Source organism: Oncorhynchus kisutch, unplaced genomic scaffold (genome assembly GCF_002021735.2).
Source record: "Oncorhynchus kisutch isolate 150728-3 unplaced genomic scaffold, Okis_V2 scaffold1109, whole genome shotgun sequence".
NCBI classification, from domain to species: Eukaryota; Metazoa; Chordata; class Actinopteri; order Salmoniformes; family Salmonidae; genus Oncorhynchus; species Oncorhynchus kisutch.
Genome location: NW_022263054.1, coordinates 56,413 through 70,730, shown reverse-complemented (window position 1 = coordinate 70,730; position 14,318 = coordinate 56,413). Strand labels below are relative to the sequence as shown.

General features: G+C 39.5%; 1 protein-coding gene and 1 long non-coding RNA gene across 6 annotated transcripts in view; one reads left to right on the top strand and one right to left on the bottom strand.

The window, feature by feature from the left end:
• Positions 1 to 439: 439 nt before the first annotated feature.
• The window catches only part of LOC109886091 (uncharacterized), a 33,127-nt gene continuing 19,248 nt past the window's right edge, over positions 440 to 14,318 (bottom strand). For 3 of the 5 annotated variants that reach the window (XR_004208021.1, XM_031817652.1, XM_031817650.1), the window contains one exon: positions 962 to 1,597. The gene's annotated coding sequence lies outside the window, so the exon portion shown is untranslated. The other 2 variants (XM_031817651.1, XR_004208022.1) reach the window with 2 other exon arrangements.
• LOC116364622 (uncharacterized) lies at positions 11,652 to 14,251 on the top strand. Its single transcript, XR_004208023.1, has 4 exons — positions 11,652 to 12,445; positions 12,548 to 12,587; positions 12,714 to 12,932; positions 13,018 to 14,251. It is a non-coding gene; the product is annotated as an uncharacterized LOC116364622 (long non-coding RNA).

Below are 14,318 nucleotides of genomic sequence, written 5' to 3'. Positions count from 1 at the left end.
CAACTTACTGTGGGAAGCTTGTGGAAGGCTACCCGAAATGTTTGACCCAAGTTAAACAATTTAAAGGCAATGCAACCAAATACTAATTGAGTGTATGTCAAATTCTGACCCACTTGGAATGTGATGAAAGAAATAAAAGCTGAAATCATTCTATTATTCTGACATTTCACATTCTTAAAATAAAGTGGTAATCCTAACTGACCTACAACAGGGAATTTTTACCTGGATTAAATGTTAGGAATTGTGAGACTGAGTTTAAATGTATTTGGCTAAGGCGTATGTAAACTTCTGACTAACTGTGCATTTTTAAAACGACTCAGGACTTCTTTTTTTATATAAGTAGGCAAGTCAGTTAAGAACAAATTCTTATTTTCAATGACGGCCAAGGAACGGTGGGTTAACTGCCTGTTCAGGGGCAGAATGACAGTTTTGTACCTTGTCAGCTCGGGGGTTTGAACTTGCAACCTTCCGGTTACTAGTCCAACGCTCTAACCACTAGGCTACCCTGCCACCCCTTGTTTTTCAGCTCACATTATTCTACCAAATTCTTGCCACCAACAATGTTGAATATTTGGGGCATTCAATTATCGTAGCTCTTCAGATTTAGTTGTGTGGATGCAAAAATCAATAGACCATTTGTTCTGGTATTGCCCTCAGGTAGCCTGTTGCTGGTCTCAGGAATGGACAAAAAAGCATAACATGAATCTAAAACTGACCCTACAAATAGCATTTTTGAGAGATCTGGAGAGACCTGGTCAGTCAATTACTAACATACTAATACTCTTACGAATCAACTCGCAATCTGTGGATTCTATTTGATTACATCTGTTCAAATTGTATGTTAAACATCACAGCATAGTTGAAAGATACATGGTGTGTAGAAATCCAAAGATTGTGGCCAGCAGAGATGGGTGGGATGGGCTGAGGGAAACTGAGTTGGGATGTGGAGTGTCTGGGTGGGGGATAGAATGACGGTCAAAGACAAAAGTAGAAAATTCAGTCAAAATAAACAAAACATTTTTGAATGACACTGAGGGGCAACGCTGTTACGTCCAATGCATGTTTTGAGTGAGGATGGTTGAGGGGCAGCTCTCTGGGAACTGTGGGGGGGGGGAATCTTTGTTGGCAGTTAGGAGCTTGGGCCGGTGGCCGAAAGGTCGTTGGTTCTGGGCCCCGATTTGACTTTGTCAAAGTGCCCTTGGGCGTGGCGCTTGACCTTTGTTGCTCTGCATAGGCTTGTCTGCTAAATGACTGACTGTAAATGTTTTGTCCACTTTGTCGCCATAGTTGAGTTGAGTGAATGGAAATCACAGATACGCATCACTTATCACTTGAAAGATAACTATTTAAAGTGAAGTGGAGACTCCTAACAGAACACACCAGATTAACATTATGATTCATATCCTTTTAGAAATGTCTGTAGATTATTAAACAAAGCAACTAAAAGATAAGAATGAGACCATACCTGCTACAGACCAGAGAAAGACCATACCTGCTACAGACCAGAGAAAGACCATACCTGCTACAGACCAGAGAAAGACCACCAACACACTTCCTGCTGTTCTCAAGGCCATTGTTGCATCTCCCACCCTGCAGTCTTAGAAACAAACACTATAGCTGGTGAATAACTCCACCTGAGACATTGAAGTATAAACTGTAAATGGGGTACAGGGCCTCATTACTGAAAATGAACCAGGCTCATTTTGTGTTGTATTGTGCTATATGGTTGTCTATGTGAATACTGTCTGTCTGTAAGTGTATTGCACTATGTATGTATGCAATGTGTTGCATGTCTGTCTATTTAATCTGACATAAAGTATGATACAAAATAAATTCGTAATGTATACAATAGTCGTCATCATTATCAACAATCACTTATTGAACACATTTGTAGAACTGCAAAAACATATTTCTATATTGATTATCCTGAAGCTGTTTTATTCTCAGAACCCCAAATATAGGAGGATAAATGTTCAATCCTCTACGGTCCATCAAGCTGTACAGCAGCCTAAAGAATGACCACCAGGTTCAATGATAGCACCTATCCTCAAGCTGTGAGGCTAAACAGCAAGTGACTCTCTCTCACACACACACACACACACACACACACACACACACACACACACACACACACACACACACACACACACACACAAATACAGAAACCATCTGTATTGAAGGCCCATAAGGCCCATGGAGTCTGTATAAAAGTCTAGAGAGCTGGTTGTTATGGATGTAGAAAGTTGAAACACACATCCTACACAGTAAAGATGTCAACCCTCCTCCCCATCAGTCTGGTCCTGAAGGGCCCTCAGATAAACCCACTGTCATTCACACGCACACTGAGCAGAGATTCAAATGGTTGTTTGCATTTCTATTTTACCCTGGTTAATCATCTCATCACTATGTAGATCAACACTCCTACACTGAGGCACTTTATGAATACTGACCCTGATGTAACAACCAAAACATAAGTAAAATGATACATTAGCCTCAATAATGACTTACAGCTACAAACTATTAACCAAAAACTAACAAAGTTATTTTCAAGAGTACTTAGAGTGAAGTGAAGGAGTGTCACGCCCTGGTCCTAGTATTTTGTGTTTTTTCTTCATGTATTGGGTCAGGCCAGGGTGTGGCATGGAGTTTTTGTATTGTGGTGTGTTTTGTCTTGGGGTTTTGGTGTGTAGATATTTGGGATTGTAGCTAGTGGGGTTTTCTAGCAAAGTCTATGGCTGTCTGGAGTGATTCTCAATCAGAGGCAGGTGCTTATCGTTGTCTCTGATTGGGAACCATATTTAGGCAGCCATATTCTTTGAGTTTGTCGTGGGTGATTGTCCTTAGTGTCTTACTTGTACTCTCTGTTAGTTTGTACTAGATAGGCTGTTTTCGGTTTTCATTACGTTTGCTGTTTTCGGTTTTCATTACGTTTGCTGTTTTCGGTTTTCATTACGTTTGCTGTTTTCGGTTTTCATTACGTTTGCTGTTTTCGGTTTTCATTACGTTTGCTGTTTTCGGTTTTCATTACGTTTGCTGTTTTCGGTTTTCATTACGTTTGCTGTTTTCGGTTTTCATTACGTTTGCTGTTTTCGGTTTTCATTACGTTTGCTGTTTTCGGTTTCATTACGTTTGCTGTTTTCGGTTTTCATTACGTTTGCTGTTTTCGGTTTTCATTACGTTTGCTGTTTTCGGTTTTCATTACGTTTGCTGTTTTCGGTTTTCATTACGTTTGCTGTTTCGGTTTTCATTACGTTTGCTGTTTTCGGTTTTCATTACGTTTGCTGTTTTCGGTTTTCATTACGTTTGCTGTTTTCGGTTTTCATTACGTTTGCTGTTTTCGGTTTTCATTACGTTTGCTGTTTTCGGTTTTCATTACGTTTGCTGTTTTCGGTTTTCATTACGTTTATTGTTTTGTAGTGTTTAGTCGTTTACGTTTTGTTTAAATAAATATGGATCGCAATCGACACGCTGCAGTTTGGTCCGACTCTCCTTCAACAAACTAAGAACGCCGTAACAAGGAGAGGTCTTGTACAGTGAGTCAACTGGTTGAAACATATTTAAAGTGGTCGGGACACAAGTAGCTGATGCAGAACTGTCCTTTCCTCTTAAGTTCTTCTTTAAGTCATTAATATACAAGAGGACCAGAACAGCACTCATCTCTCAGCATGTCCAGCCCACTCACCTCAGCCAATCATGGCTAGCGGGAAGGTTCTGTGGCTAAACCAACTAGGCTCATTTTATTCGTATGTACAGTTGGCATACAAGCTTGTTATTAAGGCACATGAAAGTTCACATGTTCCAGAAGGCATTTCTGCCAAAAAAACGCATTTTGAATAAAAAAACTTTACTTTCAAATGGCTCTCCTGTGAAGTAGTGACCCAGGTCTAGTTTCCTGAAACGAGTCACAGTCTAATGTAGCATGTTGTTCATATACTATTCTGTGAATATAAAGTGCTAATTAAGTACATACAGTATAATGTCCATATAAAGAACACTATGGTTCAGGCTGATGAGGTCTACAGATGACAGGAAGGTGATGCTGGCAGTACATAGAAACAACAAGTAGCCTACTGTAAGTGTGAATTCTGTGGTTGACACATTTTAAAAGTAGCCCAGTCAAGGCGTTAAGACATTAACATGCACAAACAACATGTCAGAAAATAGTTGCCTTTGAGAAGTGGGCCATACATTTTTAGAGGCAAAATGTTACTAAATCCCATCACTCCTCATCAGCTGCTACTGAAGGTTCCAGTGTTGTTGCAGGCGCCGTGCTCTACCAACTCAGTTACAGAGGACGATATTCTGCATTGTCTAATGTGTCTCATGTTAATACTACTCCTACACAACCCACCATCACTGTGTCTCATGTTAATACTACTCCTAAACACAACTCACATATACACAAAAACATGCACATGAATAAACTGAACTAAACTTAACACATCAACATAGTCCAGGGCCGGTATTCAGAAAGTGTATCAGAGTAGGAGTGCTGTTCTAGGATCAGTTTTTCCTTTTAGATCATAATTGTTTGGATGAGGTGAACCTGATCCTAGATCAGCACTCCTATTCTGATATACTTTATGAATACTGGCCCTGATGTAACAACCAAAACACAGCTCAAAACATCAAAAATTAAACGATACGGTAAGTCTTACCCTCAATATATGATATATTACAAGAAAAACATGAAACTATATTTCAAGATATTGTCAAGAGTACTTACAGAGTGAAGGGGAAGGTCTTGTACAGTTAGTCAACTTACTGTCGCTGCATGGAAACAAGAAGTAGTCAACTTACTATCGCTGCATGGAAACAAGAAGTGGTCTACTGCATCAGTAGAAGCAGGCGTAACCTAAGTGAGTTCTGTGGTTGATACATTTTAAAAGTAGCCTAGTCAGGGTGTGAACAGCATGTCACTAAAGCGATGTTACTGTTTCTAAATAGAAAATGGACAAAAGTCAGCATATTTGGATTTCTTTCTTTGAGTGGGCCTACATTTATTAAAAGACCCATCATTCCCATCACTCCTCATCAGCTGCATCAATGTGCAACTGAAAGTAGACTAAATAGTATGTTTGGCTCCAGTGGTCTAGACTAGATTGCCCCCTACTGGCATCTCAACATTACTACAGTCTTAATATGTCTACTAGTCTATGAAATCCCACACCTTAGTGAAACAGCAAGGACATTGTTAACATTGTGGGAGGCAACCTGTCTGCCTAGGGAGACTATGTCCCAATCATATCCTCATCCACTTGGTTCAATAACAAAATAACAAACTGGCAATAAGGGGCCTGAGAGTTCAAAGGGGGGCCTGAGAAAACAAATTGGCGACCTCCACAAGTCTGGTTCATCCTTGGGAGCAATTTTGCCATAATGACCATTGTTGTGTTTGGAGGAAAAAGGGGGAGGCTTGCAAGCTGAAGAACACCATTCAAACCGTGAAGCACAGGGGTGGCAGCATCATATTTTGGGGGTGATTTGCTGCAGGAGGGGCTAGTGCACTTCACAAAATAAATGGCATCACGAGGGAGGAAATGTGGATATATTGAAGCAACATCAAGACAGTCAAAGTTAAAGCTTGATCGCAAATGGGTCTTCCAAATGGACATTGACCCCAAGCATACTTCCAAAGCTGTGGCAAAATGGCTTATGGACAACCAAGTCAAGGTTTTGGAGTGGCCATCACAAAGCCCTGACCTCAATCCTATAGAAAATGTGTGGGCAGAACTGAAAAAGCGTGTGCAAGCAAGGAGGGCTACAAACCTGACTCAGTTACACCAACTCTGTCAGGAGGAATGTTATCGTGGGAAGCTTGAGGAAGGCTACCCAAAAGGTTTCACCCAAGTTAAACAATTTAAAGGCAATGCTACCAAATACTAATTGAGTGTATGTAAACTTCTGACCCACTGGGAATGTGATGAAATAAATCATTAAACTATTATTCTGACATTTCACATTCTTAAATCAATGTGGTGATCTTAACTGACCTACAACAGTGTATTTTTTTTACTGGGATTAAATGTCAGGAATTGTTAAACTGAGTTTAGATGTATTTGGCTAAGGTGTATGTAAACTTCCGACTTCAACTGTATATATGGACAACAGGCTACATTAGACCATGTGGACAACAGGCCTATGGTAACAGGCTACATTAGCCTATACATTCAACACAGAATCACAATGGTGATGATGGCACTGATCCCTCTACTCCTACCGGTACTGTACAACAGAGGAGGCTGGTGGGCAGATATATAGAAGGACGGGCTCATTGTAAAGGCTGGAATGGAATAAATGGAACGATATCCCATAATTCTATTCCAGCCATTACAATGAGCCTCTCCTCCTATGTCTCTGCCCACCATATTGTACAGAAGTCCCAACAGTGTAACAGAATATGATAGTGGCATATTGTACTACAACAGTGTGTTTGCTTAATTTGGGCTGCAATCCCGTTAACGGGATGATATGACAACAGCCAGTGAAAGTGCAGGGCGCGAAAATCAAAACATCAAATCTCATAATTAAAATTCCTCAAACATACATGTATCTTATACCGTTTTAAAGGTAATCTTGTTAATCCCACCACAGTGTCCGATTTCAAATGGTCTTTACGGCGAAAGCACCACAAACAATTATGTTAGGTCACCACCAAGCCACAGAAAAACACAGCCATTTTCCCAGCCAAAGAGAGGAGTCACAAAAAGCACAAATAGAGAAAATGAATCACTAACCTTTGATCTTCATCCGATGACACTCATAGGACTTCATGTTACACAATACATGTGTGTTTTGTTTGATAAAGTTCATATTTATATAAAAAAATCGGAGTTTACATTGGCGCAGTAAATTCACTAGTTCCAAAAACATCCAGTGATTTTGCAAAGCCACATCCATTCAACAGAAATACTCATCATAAATGTAGATGATAATACAAGTTATACACATGGAATAATAGATATACCTGTCCTTAATGCAACCGCTGGGTCAGATTTTTTTTTAAACTTTATGGAAAAAGCAAACCATGCAATAATCTGAGACGGCGCTCAGAACAATCAAGTCAAAATAGCCGCCATGTTGTGGTCAACATAAACCATAAATTACATGCTAAATATTCCCTTACCTTTGGTCTGCACTCCAGGAATCCCAGGTCCACAAGAAATGCTTGATTTGTTCGATAATGTCCGTTATTTATGTCCAATTAGCTACTTTTGTTAGCGCGTTTGGTATACATATCCAAACGCTCGCTCTGGTCAGCGTTATGTCGGACAAAAACTTCTAAAAGTTATATTACAGGTCGAAGAAACATTTCAAACTAAGTACAGAATCAATCATTAGGATGTTTTTATCATTAATCTTCAATAAAGTTCCAACCGGAGTATTCCTTTGTGTCTTGAGGAGTCATGGAACGCAGGTCGCTATCATGTGAAATGTGCTTGACCAGGAAATGGCTGACTGTCAGACACCTGATTCATTCTGCTGTCATTCAGTCCCACAACACAGATGCCTCATTCAAATTTCTATAGACGTTTGACATCTAGTGGAAGCCCTAGGAAGTGCAACTTCATTAATATCTCCAGGGGATTCCAATGGGAACTGTGAATACATACCAACCTCAGATTTCTCACTTCCGGTTTTGATTTCTCCTCAGGTTTTTGCCTGCCATATGAGATCTGTTATACTCAGACATCATTCAAAGTTTTAAACTTCAGAGTGTTTTCTATCCAATACTAATAATAATATGCATATATTAGCAACTGAGACTGAGGAGCAGGCCGTTTACTTTGGGCACCTTATTCATCCAAGCTACTCAATATTGCCCCCCATCCATAAGAAGTTAACTGTGACTTTGTCAAGTAAACAGTTTAGTTTTCCACTAGTTTATCTAATGTATTTTAAGTTTTTTATGTTGTTATTAACCCAACATTATTGAGGACATTATTATTAGGAAGGTGCAGTAATGTTGAGATACCAGTAGGTGGAGCTCTAGTCTAGAACACTGGAACATTCAGCATTAATTTGATACAGCTGATGAGGTGATGGTCATGGGTTTAAAATGGAATGGGTTCTACTTGAGTGACATCTTGGAAATTTGACCTGTATATACAGAACTCAGAAGGGCAAGGCAACACAAAAGAAATTGTAAACATTCTAAATAGTATAGAGCGCTTTCGGATGCGTCAGAAATCACCTAGCAACCGCACCAAGCCCTCTGTAGTCGACTCATTGTTTAAATGGTTCTGTGTAGTCAAAATATCACGTTGAAAATGTGAAACATTTAGCTAATTTAAAACATGTAAAATGAAGGCAAGTAGATATGCAATCTGTTGCACAATTTCTATTGAAATACAGAAACATCCCTTTTTCTGAGATGCTGGTCTAGTCATCATCCATGTTAATGTCTTAACTGTCCTTTCCTTCCTCTTTAAATATGTGTCAACCACAGAATTCACACTAACTGCCAGTATGTTGACTCCCTGTACAATACCTCTCCCTTTCACTTCACTCTAAGTACTCTTAACAATATCTTGAAATATAGTTTCTGGTTTTGTTTCCAGTCAAGTCATATTATTGAGGGTAATGTATCATTTTAGTTCTTGTTATGAGCTGTGTTCTGGTTGTTACATCAGGGTCAGTATTCATAGTGTCTCAGTGTAGGAGTGTTGATCTACATAGTGATGATGATTCACCAGGGTAAAAAAGACATGCAAAGAAACATTGGAGCTCTGCAGTGTGTGTGTTCATGTGGGCCTAAGTGTGTGTCTGCGTGTGACACAGCTGATTTAGCTGAGGGCCCTTTAGGACCAGTCTGATATGGAGTAGGGTTGACATCTATACTGTGTAGGATGTGTTTTAACTTTGCTTCATCCTTAACAACCAGCTCTCTAGACTTTGATACAGACTCCATGGGCTTATTTGCCTTCCCTACACATGGTCTCTCCTACAGATGGTCTCCGTGTGTGGGCATTATCAGCCAGAAGTCCCCACAATAATAGTAAACGGACAAAAATGTTGTTAGTCCCCACAAGATCAAATGCAAGTTCTAGGGGGTAGCTAGTGTTAGTAGGTTTTGGGGTCAAGGTAAAGGAAAATAGGATTGTGAACAGGACTGAATTGTGTCCTCACAAGGTTTGTTGTACAAGACTGTGTGTGAGCCACTGCTGATTAGCCTCAGCTTGGTTATAGGTGCTGTCATTGAACCTGGTGGTCAGTCTTTAGGCTGCTGAACAGCTTGACGGACCGTAGAGGATTGAACATTTATCCTCCTATATTTGAGGTTCTGACAATAACAGTTTTAGAACAATTAATGTAGAAATGTGTGTTTACAGTGCAATACAGACAGTATTCACACAACCGTATACAGTCGTAGGATCTTAATATTCCTGCAGCAACAGGAAAAGTGAATTATTATGTGGATTATAATTGTGGTGGTTGACAGTTTGTTATGGAAAATCAAGTCTGACATTTTAAATTAAACGTTAGTGTCACGTTGTATAAATGACAGGAAACTGGCGCAGAAATACGTAATAGGTTTTAATAGTCCATCAAACAATACAACCTGCCATAAAGTCACGAAGCCCAAAACACAGGATTAAAACCAAACAAAACAGCCATGTTAAACCTCTAATAAATACACAGGACGAAACACGTAATACACGGGGCGAGACATGTAATACACAGGACGAGACATGTAATACACGGGACGAAACACGTAATAACACGTAGCACGAAAGCCAAAGCAACAAAGCACAGGTGCTCACAAGACCAACAGACATGGAAACAATACCTGACCAAGACAATGGTGAACAAAGGGCACATTTATACAATTGCTAATCAGGGGAAATGGGAACCAGGTGTGCGTAATTAGACAGCTCAGTGATGCCTAGAAAGCCAGTGACGTAGACTTCCAGAATTGGTGCACAGAATGAGCAGCAGTACTGGAGGGATCCCTGACAGTTAGAAGCCTTTATAAACCTTGAATACACTACAAGTTTGCATTTGCAGGAAGAAGGAAAATTCTCTAAAACAAAAGTGTGATCAAATTAAGATCCACGTCTGTAGCACAATACAACACAATATGAGCCTGGTTCATTTTCAGTAATGAGGTCCTCTACCCCATTTCCAGCTTATACTTCATTGTATCAGATGGAGTTATTCACCAGCTATAGAGTGAGTTGTTGTTTATGTTTCTTAGACTGCAGGGTGGGAGATGTAACAATGGCCTTGAGAACAGCAGGAAGTGTGTTGGTGGTCTTTCTCTGGTCTGTAGCAGGTATGGTCTTTCTCTGGTCTGTAGCAGGTATGGTCTTTCTCTGGTCTGTAGCAGGTATGGTCTTTCTCTGGTCTGTAGCAGGTATGGTCTTTCTCTGGTCTGTAGCAGGTATGGTCTTTCTCTGGTCTGTAGCAGGTATGGTCTTTCTCTGGTCTGTAGCAGGTATGGTCTTTCTCTGGTCTGTAGCAGGTATGGTCTCATTCTTATCTTTTAGCAGCTCTGTTTAATAATCTACAAACACTTAATAAAAGGTTAAGAATCATAATGTTATTCTGGTGTGTTCTGTTAAGCATATCAACTTCACTTAAATAGTTTTCTGTGGTTTCCATTCACACTCAACTCAGCAACTAAAGCAACAAAGTGGAGACAAACCGTACTGTCAGTGTGAACCAATATACCTTGTCTTCATTCTGATACCATTGTGTTGTGTGACTTGTGTTTCAGTGGTACTGGGTCAGGATGGCTGGAGTGTGACATACACCACTCAGAGTATCTGTACCTTGAAGGGGTCATCAGTGGATCTGTTCTGTTCATAACAGATCAGACTGGAGGGAATTATGCTGGTGATCCTGGAGTTACTCTGTCTGTTACAGGTACAGTGATATTATATATGGTGTGGATCTGTTTAATCACTGTCTGTTACAGGTACAGTGATATTATATATGGTGTGGATCTGTTTAATCACTGTCTGTTACAGGTACAGTGATATTATATATGGTGTGGATCTGTTTAATTGGTTCTGTCTTGATTTGTATTGAAATAATATGAATGTGAAAGTATGCGTCTGAATTGATGATTTGAGAACGTCCACTCTGCCTCATTTGAACTAGACAACAGGTAATTGAGGGCTTTAATGTTGTTATCTACTCCAGACCTGCAGGTGAAGGTGACCACTACATGGTGGTCAATGACACTGACCTGTAGCACCACCTGTACTCTGACTGGTAACCCCACCTACACCTGGTACAGGAACAGTAAGATTGTACAAGAGGACTCCTCCCCCTCGTACACATTCTACTTTAAAACTGAAGACAGCTTCTACTGTGCTGTAAAAGGCATCAATTCTCCTGCAGTGTGTGAGTGTGACTAATACACTTTTTAAAGTCTTTCAAAATCATCCAATCATTGGTTAGTGTTGATATGCAGTGGAACAGATATGAAATCTATCTATTATTTCAATCTATGTCCAAGTTCCATGATTGTACTCATCTCATTACTGTAGTAACTACAAGTACTTCACAAACACTGTATTGTTACATTAATGTCTAAGTTACACATATTTATATTAATATTTCATTTATTTTAATCATAAGTCCAAGTTCCATGATGCTCCTCATGTAAAGCTCTATGTATGAACAATGTGTTACATATTGTCCACCAGATGGCCCAAAGAACACCTCAGTGTCAGTCAGTCCCTCTGGTGGAATAGTGGAGGGCAGTTCAGTGACTCTGACCTGTAGCAGTGATGCCAACCCACCTGTGGACAAATACACCTGGTACAAGAAGAAAGTAACCTCAGCATAAGCATCAGGACAGAGTTACAGCATCACTAACATCATCTCTGAGGACAGAGGAGAATATTACTGTGAGGCTGAAAATAAATATGGACGTCTCAACTCTTCTTCTGTGTCTGTGGACGTTCAGTGTAAGTTCACCTAATCTTCATCTATTCATTGATAATCACACAGGTCAACAACAATAAATAATACTAAGCAATGTGAGACACTTATCCTACCGTATGACATAGAATTAAATAAATATTGTTCTTCCCTGGTTTCCCCTATATCTCCACCTTGCATTTATTACCTCATGATATGACAGCAGTGTTTCCCTGGTTTCCTCTGTGTCATATCTCCACCTTGCATTTATAACCTCATGATATGACAGCAGTGTTTCCCTGGTTTCCTCTGTCATATCTCCACCTTGCATTTATTACCTCATGATATGACAGCAGTGTTTCCCTGGTTTCCTCTGTCATATCTCCACCTTGCATTTATTACCTCATGATATGACAGCAGTGTTTCCCTGGTTTCCTCTGTCATATCTCCACCTTGCATTTATTACCTCATGATATGACAGCAGTGTTTCCCTGGTTTCCTCTGTGTCATATCTCAGAGCTGCCCTGACTGTTGGAGCTCTTCTAGTCACCATCTACTGCTATATTAAGAGGTGAGACAGCCATTTACATGAACTCTATTAGTAACATATCAACTTCCACTAGATGTCAGTAAGACAGTAAGAGAGCAGAACTCACTCTGTCCCTCATTACAGGAGACACACAGGAGGAAGTGATGCCACATCAGACACACAGGTAAGTTATTTCAATACCAATACAGCAGACACAGACAGGAAGTGAATTGATTAATATATTTGTGTTTTATGCAGTATTGAGTATTTGTGTTTGAGTATTTGTGTTTCTGTATCTCTCCACATCCAGATCCTGGAGAAAAAAAAATGTCATTTTAATCCATAGAGACGTGAAGGAGAAGCACGTCGGATGTTGATCTCTTCTCGGCTGGGTCCTCATTTGGGACCAAAGTTCCTTGTTGTTAAGAGACTCTCACAGACTCTGCAGACGCTAACTACAGAGGCCAACAGTGACATGTACACAGCTCTGAACATGAAAACCAGGCCACCAGAGTATGACACCCTGGCAGTAAGTCTCTTATAATGCAGTTTTTGTGTCCATGTCCATATAAATGTTATAGGGACAAGTTCTCATTCAGTGTGTCTTCTTTCAGAATGTGAGGGGACTCCCCAGTGACACAGCCCCTCAAATAGATCCTTAGCTCTCCATTTATGAGAAATGAAGAGAACCACCACAGAACCTAGACTGAAGAGAAGCACCACAGAACCTGGACTGAAGAGAAGCACCACAGAACCTAGACTGAAGAGAACCACCACAGAACCTAGACTGAAGAGAACCACCACAGAACCTGGACTGAAGAGAACCATCACAGAACCTGGACTGAAGAGAACCATCACAGAACCTGGACTGAAGAGCAACAGCATCAAACCAAAGCTAGGCCTCATAATGTTATTCTCTTTCTATCATGTTGCTTTTTAATCCAGAAGGTTTGAGACAATGAGCTTTAACTTTTGAGTAAATGCTGGAATTTAGATTATTCTCCTAATGATATACAGTATGTGTACTATCGTTCAAAAGTTTGGGGTCACTTAAAATGTCCTTGCATTTTTTTTTGTCCATTAAAATATAATCAAATTGATCAGAAATGCAGTGTAGACATTGTTAATGTTTTAAATGACTATTGTAGCTGAAAATGGCAGATTTGTTTGTGGAATATCTACACAGGCGTACAGAGGCCCATTATCAGCAACTATCACTCCTGTGTTCCAATGGCACACTGTGTTAGCTAATCCAAGTTTATCATTTTAAAATGCTAATTGATCATTCGAAAATCATATTGCAATTATATTAGCACAGCTGAAAATGGTTGTGCTTGCTGATTTAAAAGAGGCAATAAAACGGGCCTTCTTTAGATTAGTTGAGTATCTGGAGCATCAGCATTTGTGGGTTCGATTACAGGCTCAATGTTGCAATTTATCTATTACAGACACTCAGTTTTCAACTTATCTGTTTTCTATCTATTGATTGTATTGGTTTTTTTCTATGGGATTTTGCCAATTCCAGATTTTTACAACATATAAAGTTATGTCTTGTCTTAGTGACACAAAAATGAATTATATTGACAAGAGATTTTAAATATTTGTATCTCTGGAGTTGTTCCTGATGTGTTAAAATATGTTTTACTTTGTATTGCTGTCAGTCATTACTGGTCATTTTATATTTTATATTATGTAATACCATATTGTTCAGTGTCATGATATTCCTTGTTTTATTATCACATTATTCATTATTATGTATTTTAGACACATTGAATACAGTATAAGCATTATGTTGAAAATAAGCTCAAATGTAAACAATAAAAATACAAATAAATTGAATATTTTGTTAATTTACATTGAATCATAACTACATATCCATTCAGCTCGTTTCTTGTATTTCTCCCTGTTGGACACA